Raw genomic sequence first — 9,727 nt, forward strand, 5'->3', positions numbered from 1 at the left:
GGATGGAAAAGGTTTTCAGAGCAAGGATGGAGATGATTTGGGGGGGGGGGGGTGGGGTGAAGGGCAATGGCATAGATATAGAATGGGCCTAGGAGAGCGAGGGTTAGAGGAATTTGAAAATAGCAGTGGGGTGGAGGAAGAAAGGTGAGGTAGGAGAAAGGGAGGGGCTGAATCGTAGAGACAATAGGGAGAGGGGTAGTAGTAGGAATTGATGAGGTATGGAAAAGGCTTGGAGACAGAACGGGGGAGGAGGGACATGGAGGGGACCATGGCATTAGGGGAGGGGTTTCAGTTAGACAGTTGAAAGAATAGAGTGGGGCATGGCATGGCCAAAAGGAAGAAGGGTTGCAGAGGGTGCTGTCTGCCAACAGAGAGGCATAAGCTACTGTATGGAAACAGAGAGACGTAAGAGCCTGCATGACAACAGGAAGACATGAAGCCCTTCATATCATAATAAGGAAGAGAGTTCCTGCATGCAAAAGAAAGCTATGAGGCCCTGTATTGCAATGGAGGCACTGTTCGTGACAAAGAGAAAAATACATCTGCATTGAAATAGAGATGTACCACATGCAATAAAGAGGCATTAGGCTCCATGTGGCAGTAAAGACATATGTAGTTGCTGTGTACAATTGGAGGGTATGAAATACTGTGTGGCAATAAAGAGGCATGAAGGTACTCTATGCAACAGGTAAGCACAAGAAGGCATATGTGGGAAAATGAGGCATTAACATAAACTGTAATAGAAGAGCTGCATCCAGTGGAGGCCATAAGTTCTTATGTGGCAACAGAGTGGCATTGAGGCACTGCGATAAAAGGAATGCTTAACCCCCTGAATGACATTAGAGAGATGTGCAGGTGCTGTATGCAGTAGGGAAGCATAAGGCCCTGTATGGCAATAAAGAGGCATAGGGGCACTGCAGGCATGAGCGAGGCATGAAGGCCTGCCTGCAAACAGAGAAGCATGGGGACATTGCATGCAATGAGGCATGAGGCCCGGTATGGTAATATGGAGGCCTGGGGTCTCTGCATACTGTAGAAGGGCATGAAGCCCCACATGACAGAAGAGTTGCATGTAGACCCTGCATGCAAGGGGGGATAATGCTCTGCATTAAAGAGGCATTGAGGTTCTGCATGCAATAGGGAGGCATGAGGCCCAGCTTGGCAACAGAGAGGCAAGGGGGCACTTCATGCAGCAAAGAAGCATTAGGCCCTGCATGGCAAACCTAGGCACACATTCGCTGTGTGCAATAGACCTTGAGTTGCAATAGAGAAGCATGGAGCTGCTAGAAGAGAAACCACTGTTCTGGTGTTAACTCATTCTAAGCTACAGAAAGTCATCAACTGGCTTTTCTCCCAATCCAAAGGATTGACGGCAGATCTAAAATTGGTCTCTGAGAAAGAAAACTCTTTGTCTCTCGTCATCAGAAGAATGTTGACTCAATAGTAATAAATATGCAGTCTCTTCTCTTTCAGAATGGCGATCACTGATCAAAAACACCTACAAAGTTTGAGGAGCAAAAGGCAGTCAAACTGAAAGAGAGGTAAACTGTAGCTGACGATTCAGAACCACAAATTTCCGAAAACTCTGTAAAGAATTGGCCATTGGAACAGGACAGTAAACATTTCCCAGATCTATCGACAAAATCAAGTCTCTTAGCTAGACCAATACTAACAAAAATTAAAACAACTGCGTTACTTCTCTACAAGACAAATAATGGGAATAAATACGTACATGCATACAGTCAAGGGTGCTTACCCATAAAAGTATGCTTACAATCGTTTCACACATTACCATTCTGTGTAAAACCAGTAGCTTTCTGTTGATCATTCATATCTGTGCTTACACTGATTATGTTCATATCTTGCTCCTCATTAAAAACTGCATTATTTATTTTTATTGGATTGTATGTACTTTTTTTAGAGCCAGTCCTTCCAATCTTTCCTTAAGTCCTTTATGTCTATAACCTTGAGTACTGGGTGTAGCCTGTGTAACTGATTCACATCAAAAACACTACTCCCTTGCATTGTAGTGTGACTATTTACAACATGTCTGTTGTGCATATGTACCACATGCATATGTCTTACCAAACATGCCCTCTCCACACTAATTAAACATTTTCCCATGTACAGACTGAATTTTTCAATGAACTGTTGTATATCCAATTCTTTTATCTGATAACATAGAATCTGTCTAAGGCAGGCATGTCCAAAGTCCGGCCCGCGGGCCAATCGCGGCCCGCGGTCTGGTTTTGAACGGCCCGCCTGGTTGTTTAAATACATATATCTTTTGTGGCCCCCGGCGATCTCCCAGTGCCGGGGCCACAAAAGATATATAGTCCGGCTGCCTCGGAGGGAGGAGACGGGACGAGTGCTGTGCACACAGGAGGAGAATTTCCTGTTTACACGGCAGCTGTAATAGGAAGTCCCGTCTCTGCCATTGGATGACTGTACTGTCCATCAAAGGAGGCGGGACTTTCTCTTAAAGAGGCCGTTGTGTAAACAGGAGATTCTCCTGTAAGATGTCTTTGGCGCTCGTCCTGCCCTCCATGGCTGCACTGATGGTAATGGTAGCTGCATTCCTGGCAATGGTGAGTGAATTCCTAGCAATGGTGGGTGAAATTCCTGGCAATTGTGGCTGCATTCCCGGCAATGGTGGCAGCATTCCCGGCAATGGTGGCAGCATTCCCGGCAATGGTGGGTGAAATACCTGGCAATGGTGGCTGCATTCCTGGCAATGGTGGCTGCATTCCCGGCAATGGTGGCAGCATTCCTGGCAATGGTGGCAGCATTCCCGGCAATGGTGGCTGCATTCCCGGCAATGGTGGCTGCATTCCCGGCAATGGTGGCTGCATTCCCGGCAATGGTGGCAGCATTCCTGGCAATGGTGGGTGAAATTCCTGGCAATGGTGGGTGAAATACCTGGCAATGGTGGCTGCATTCCTGGCAATGGTGGCAGCATTCCTGGCAATGGTGAGTGCATTCCTGGCAATGGTGGCTGCATTCCCAGCAATGGTGAGTGAATTCCCGGCAATGGCGGGTGAATCCCTGGCAATGGTGGCTGCATTCCCGGCAATGGTGGCTGCATTCCCGGCAATGGTGGCTGCATTCCCGGCAATGGTGGCTGCATTCCTGGCAATGGTGGCTGCATTCCCGGCAATGGTGGGTGAATCCCTGGCAATGGTGGGTGAATCCCTGGCAATGGTGGCTGCATTCCTGGCAATGGTGGCTGCATTCCTGGCAATGGTGGTTGCATTCCCTGGCAATGGTGGTTGCATTCCCTGGCAATGGTGGTTGCATTCCCGGCAATGGTGGGTGAATTCCCTGGCAATGGTGGGTGAATTCCCTGGCAATGGTGGGTGAATTCCCTGGCAATGGTGGGTGAATTCCCTGGTAATAGTGGGTGCATCCCTGGCAATGGTGGGCGCTGCATTCCTAGCAATGGTGGCTGCATTCCTGGCAATGGTGGGTGAAATTCCTGGCAATGGTGGGTGAAATTCCTGGCAATGGTGGCTGCATTCCTGGCAATGGTGGCTGCATTCCCGGCAATGGTGGCTGCATTCCCGGCAATGGTGGCTGCATTCCCGGCACTGGTGGCTGCATTCCCGGCAATGGTGGCAGCATTCCTGGCAATGGTGAGTGAATTCCTGGCATTGGCGGGTGAATCCCTGGCAATGGCGGGTGAATCCCTGGCAATGGCGGGTGCATTCCTGGCAATGGTGGGTGAAATTCCTGGCAATGGTGGGTGAAATTCCCGGCAATGGTGGCTGCATTCCCGGCAATGGTGAGTGAATCCCTGAATTCCCGGCAATGGTGAGTGAATTCCCGGCAATGGTGGGTGAATTCCCTGGCAATGGTGGGTGAATTCCCTGGCAATGGTGGGTGCATCCCTGGCAATGGTGGGCGCTGCATTCCTAGCAATGGTGAGCGCTGCATTCCTAGCAATTGTGGGTCTGCAGATAGACACTGACCCTTGTTTTGCTTCACAGTTCTTTATTTAAAATTTTAATTTTTTTTTTCCTGAAGCTTCCCTCTTAAAGTGAAGGTGCGTGTTATACGCCAATAAATACGGTGTATCCAAATAATACCCTTGAGTTCATCTATTCACCACACACAGCCACAAAGGCAAGAGAATTCTTGTTGGGCCGTGTATTAGTGCTCGGATGGACACGCTTAGACCGAATTTTAATGGTTCAAAGAATGTCAGGCAAAATGGTCGGCCCTCGCGCATGTTCAGTTCATCAAATCTGGCCCTCTTTGAAAAAAGTTTGGACATCCCTGGTCTAAGGGGTTCTATTGCCATGAATATTTCAAAGACCCATTTGTTGTTATATAGATGGTTTTCACAGAGCATCATGTTCCTGGCACAGATTTGTAGATGTGGCTCCAATTTCCTTTAAACTGTGAAGACATGTCTTTAATATATGATTTGTATTCTCAAACCCTAAGGGATCATTTCTTCTTCCAAATATTTCTCCCACAAATGGATCCTTTCATTTGTACGTGAGTTTCAACAACTCCTTGTCCTTCTTGTTCTTAGTGATAGTCTGTTTGAATTCAGTATGTTCTTTTTAAAACAAATCTTTCCAAAATATTTGGCTAGATACCATGCTTCAATGGTCAAAATGTTATATACAGGGGTTGAAATACTGAGCCTACAGGTCCAAAAACTGTCAGAACTAAAGAAACTATTTGTGATTTTAAAGACTTGTCTTGGGTGAGTTAGCAGAGTCTCCAAGAAACTAGATCATGCAACCATAATTACAAACTACCGCACTGCAATGGTTCTCAACCAAGTCCAAACATTTAAATAAAAAATGTACATACATACAGAGGAGGATGGCTACTCATAAAATAGCACATATTTTACCATATAAAAGTTTAAACCATATCATTAAAGCCAAGTTATCCACTTTAGTGAGGAGGATTGATTCAGTTACAGCCATAATATAATTATTTATGTAGCGCTACCTCTGCAGGAGTCGCTTGGTATATTTGGTTCCGTACTCTACCTCCCAACCCCAAGAACCGTCTCAGCCCCTCTGGCACACCTGGTGAGAATGTTAGAGCAATAACACCAATGAAAGACACACTTTATAATAAAAACAGAAATTGTCTTTACTGTGAAGTTTCTTTGAAGGGGTAACAAACAGTAGCAGTATATCTGAACAGCAGGCAAGTATAGCTCAAGTAAATTAATTGTATAGTAACGACTGAGAACCAAGAGCAATAAACTCAATGGTATTATCAGGCTGCTCTCAGGGGATTCCTCAACAGCGAATAACCCAGAGAGCAGAGGCAAAACACTTTAAAAATGAGAGATCACAAGATGCCAAACACTATAACGGATTGGTCAACACTCTACTTAAATTGGGCTCTATGAGTCCAGGCAGGAAGAGAGCAGAGGAATTACCCTTTCTTATGTCAGACCTCTCTCTTCTCTCCCCTGACACCACAGGCCCACAAACTATAAACACTGCACCTAGTTCAGTGGTCAATGGCGTTACTCCCAAGTCAGACTACACCGCTCATGCACTACATATACTGAGGCCTGAGTATGTGTGTGCATGCCCATATGGCACCAGTAACTTCAGTTCCTTGGAGGAGAAGGCCTTTAATCTTCAGCTAGCCACTTTAGTTGGTGCACTTAAATGTCCTGCTTGGTAGAGTACAATTACAGTATACTGGCAATATACGAGTAAGAAGGTGGACACTGTGACTGCTCAACAGGGGGTAAGTGTGACCCAAGTTCTGACAAGTGTGGGCAAGATAAGTAACGTTGTCTGTATGCAGTGTCTCTGTTTCCATGAAAATGGGCAAGTGCCCGCTCACCAATCCTGCAGGAAAGGCCTAAGTGAAATGTCCTGGAACAGGCAGGCTCTTCAGGTAACCCAACTAGCTACCTTACAACTGAAAAAACGTTATGCTGTCAGTACAGGTTCCTCTGGAGATGCGCCTGAGATCCCCTCTCAGGCATGATGTCCCTGGCCAGCCGTGGATGCTTGTAACGAAGCACAGGCTGACTGGGAGGCAACACCTCTACCCTAGGTCCGGTCTTCTCCCTTGCCTCGTGGTGTCTCTGCCAGATCCCAGGCACCCTCTTATCTCCATTACTTCTCTGCTCCTAGAGCATGCTGGCCTCTGTAGTATTGCTCCCAGAAATTACAGTGGGGCTCCTTGTGCTAGGGACTAAATGTCCCATTGGTTTCCTCCCCCTGCCAATGAGCAAGCAGGGGAGGGATTAGGTCAGGCAGCTGTGTCCTCTGCGAGCGCCGCTCTGTCACACTGTGAGTGAGGAGGAGAGGGAGGAAAGATTCTCCCCCACAGGAGCTGACAAGCACACTCTCCTCTGTTAGAGCCAATCAGTGCCTGTGTGCGTAAAGTCCGGCGGCTGGAGAGAAGTGTGGGGCCACGGGGCACCCGCTACACATATGTATACAAGAACAACCTATACCAATAATCCATTATGCCATAGATATGCTACAAAGCTGACTGATGTCACTGGGCCTTAAAATAAATTACACCTTTAAGTTAAAAGTAGAAGGAAGGCTAGGAAATTCACCAGGAATGAGGGAAACATAATATACTTGATGAACACTTTGAATCACTTTTTGACCTGTGCAATTTGTAGGGTCATCCTAATGGGTTTGATCTGGGTCAGTTCTGTGTATTTTGTGAGTTGGTCACTAATACCTAGATGTAATCCTTTAATCTCGGTTTCTCCACTACAGCCAGTGAAAATGAAATCTTACGAATTACTATACATACACCTGATTTGATTTGTTTTGACAACTTATTAAAATAGCTGTAGATAGTAAATCAAAGGAATTATGGGCAGCAGCTGCAGCTGCTGGAAAAGTAGAAATCAGGATTTAAAAGAGGTTGACAGGTGAACAAGAAACCTAGGGATAAGCTATAGAGTTATAGAAAGTGTTATGAAAATGGTTTGACATTACATAAATGTGTTTGCATAGGATAATTGTAATCATTTAAAAAAAAAACCTTGTTAAATACATATGGATTTCAGAAGATTTACAGTATCTGAAAGGACAGAACATGCCTCCTCTGTAGGCTGCCTGAATTTCCCTGTCATGTTAATCCATCCTGGACCTCCCACCACGTGAGCGCTCATCCATATGACATGCGAGTGAAAGAAGCTGCAGCTTACAAGTGATTTCAGGATTTGAAGGGGTCTGAACTACTGATAAAACTTCAACCTGACTCTCCAGAAGGATTAAAGGTTTTACTCTGGTCTTAACTCTTTAACCGCCTGAAATAAAAGCTGATTTATCATGGTTTTGATGCTTTCTAATTGCTCAACTAAAGAATGAGGTCAACTACAGACATACAGATTTCATAAAAAGAGCTGCCTACTTGATCTGCCTGCCTTGAAACAATCATGGTTCCCCTGGTGCTGCCATAACAACAAATTTGGGTTTTAGCATATAAAGCGCACAAAGAAAGGATCATGCCTTTACATATGTAGAAGACAACACTGAGAAAACTGATTTTAAAATGTTTGAAGACTGCAAGCCTCAACCCCTTCCAATTAGTAAGAATTGCTATATGCCAATTCCATAATCATCACTAGCAACACTAGTGAAAAAAAACTATGGCCCCCTTCACAGTACATTACATTACAGTATAGCTGGTGCTGCAACATGGTTTATTGTGTATTATGGCATGCTGAATCACTGCAGCCTACTTGCTTTGAATAAGCTCCAATGCAGGAGAAATCACTCCCACTCTTTTTGTTCACTTCATGCGCTGTGGTGTACTGTTGGAACAAGGTGTTGTGTGGAGGTGTTGACATGTCATTTAAAGCTAATAGCAGCACACCTACACAGTGCGTTGCCATATGCAAACACGCTATGGTGTGGATTTACTAAAAGCAAATATACTGTGCACTGCTCCAGAGATTAGTAAATAAGGTAAAACTTGACTTTGAAAAGAAAACTCAATCACATGCAAAGAATATAAAAAACAGTATTTTTGTTTATACATGATTGGATGATAGAAACCAGCAGATCCAGAGCGAATGCACTTAAAGTGAACTCGCAAAAAGTGAACTTGTAGTGCAAAGTATATTTGCCTTTAATAAATCAACCTCCCTGTGTGAACAGGGCCCTAACTGTATGACCAGCTTGAGATTTAGTGTATCAATCACTGCTGCAAAAAAGCAGACCGCAATGAAAAGCATCATTTGGGCTAAAGCACAGATGTCATTAGCCATGTAAGACTTGTGAAGGATGACCTTAAGACTGTAAAGAGATGTTAACACATATTGCTGTACGGCTTAGTGCTTTCATTTAAAAGCAACATTAATCAAATAGTGGGAATGGGCCATAAACCCACTAGTAGCTAGTACATAAAAACTCCAATTAACAAGCTAATTAACTGCAGAGAAGCATCTGGTCTAGACGCGGGGAAAAAGTTGTAAAGAGACAGTATACCAAAAGCAACAATAAATACACTATTTGTTATTCAGATTAGCTAGGCTAGTAAAACAAGGCATTATTTGTAAACTACTACCAGGATTCCTTTCTTTTATAACCATTCACTATGCCCAGTTGGGTATCTGGAAAGAACAGAGGTATGTATTTTTATGCTAAAATGTAGTTAATTGAAATGGTTAATATCTGTAATAGGGGCTAAGTTGGCTATAGGCCAGCATATCAAGCAATCACATCTTTATTATGAATTATCTGATTGCTTTACGCTACAGCATTTTGTGTATTTCTTTTTGCCTTATTTATTCAATCCATAAGTCTAATTGCCTTTCATTGTCTTACATCTTGGCAGCAGAATTCCAGTCAAATAATAACTAAACCTGCTCCCGCCTCCATTTTAAACCCTATTTTAACTACCCTGTAAAGCAAAGATGGCTATACTTACCTATGCTGAGAGCGCTCCAGTCCGGTCACATGATCTCTCCAGCGGCCAGCTTCCATGAAGTTATGTCAAATCTAAAATCTCATATAAGTTTTGAAGCACAAAATGTAAATATGAAATTGCCTAAGAGCTCTCAAAATAAAAACTACAGCTTTTGCTGCAATACTCACCTTTTCTCTGGCTTTGTAGACACTTCACTCCATCCTCCAGTGCTACTCTTTAGATTGCAGAGTATCATTCAACCCACTTCCCGATGTTCCCATGTGCCCAGGCTTCCACGGACACAACCCTCAAACTATATTATGACATGGGCCTGAGCTCATAGTGCGATGCTGAAAAAAATGGTGCTGCTTCATTGAGGACCACCAACACCAGAGTAGAAAAGCAAAGAACCTGCTTGCCACATGATTAGCTAAAAGTATATATGTATGTATACAGAGATTTTTTTCCCCCAGTGGGCGGAGGAGGGGGAGTTGGTTTTTCGTTGTTCCAAAAGTTGTGTTCCATCTTTTTCAACTCTGCAGCTTTCTTAATTATAATCCAAATAGAAAGCATATGCCGAGGCACTACTTGTTATAAGGAAGAACATTCAGCAACTCAGTTGTCAAAATGTATTTCCCAGCACACGTACCAGCAAGCCTGCAAGAAAAAAACAAAACAAAATTACACTGTCTAACAAGAGTTGTAGTTGTACAACATTTGCTAATATACAGTGCCTTGAAAAAGTATTCACACCGCTTGAAATTTTTCACATTTTGTCATGTTACAACCAAAAACATAAATGTATTTTATTGGGATTTTATATGATAGACCAAAACAAAGTGTCACATAATTGTGA

This window comes from Lithobates pipiens, unplaced genomic scaffold (assembly GCF_037356315.1).
Source record: "Lithobates pipiens isolate NorthernLeopardFrog02 unplaced genomic scaffold, aLitPip1_a1.2 Scaffold_13, whole genome shotgun sequence".
Lineage (NCBI taxonomy): Eukaryota > Metazoa > Chordata > Amphibia > Anura > Ranidae > Lithobates > Lithobates pipiens.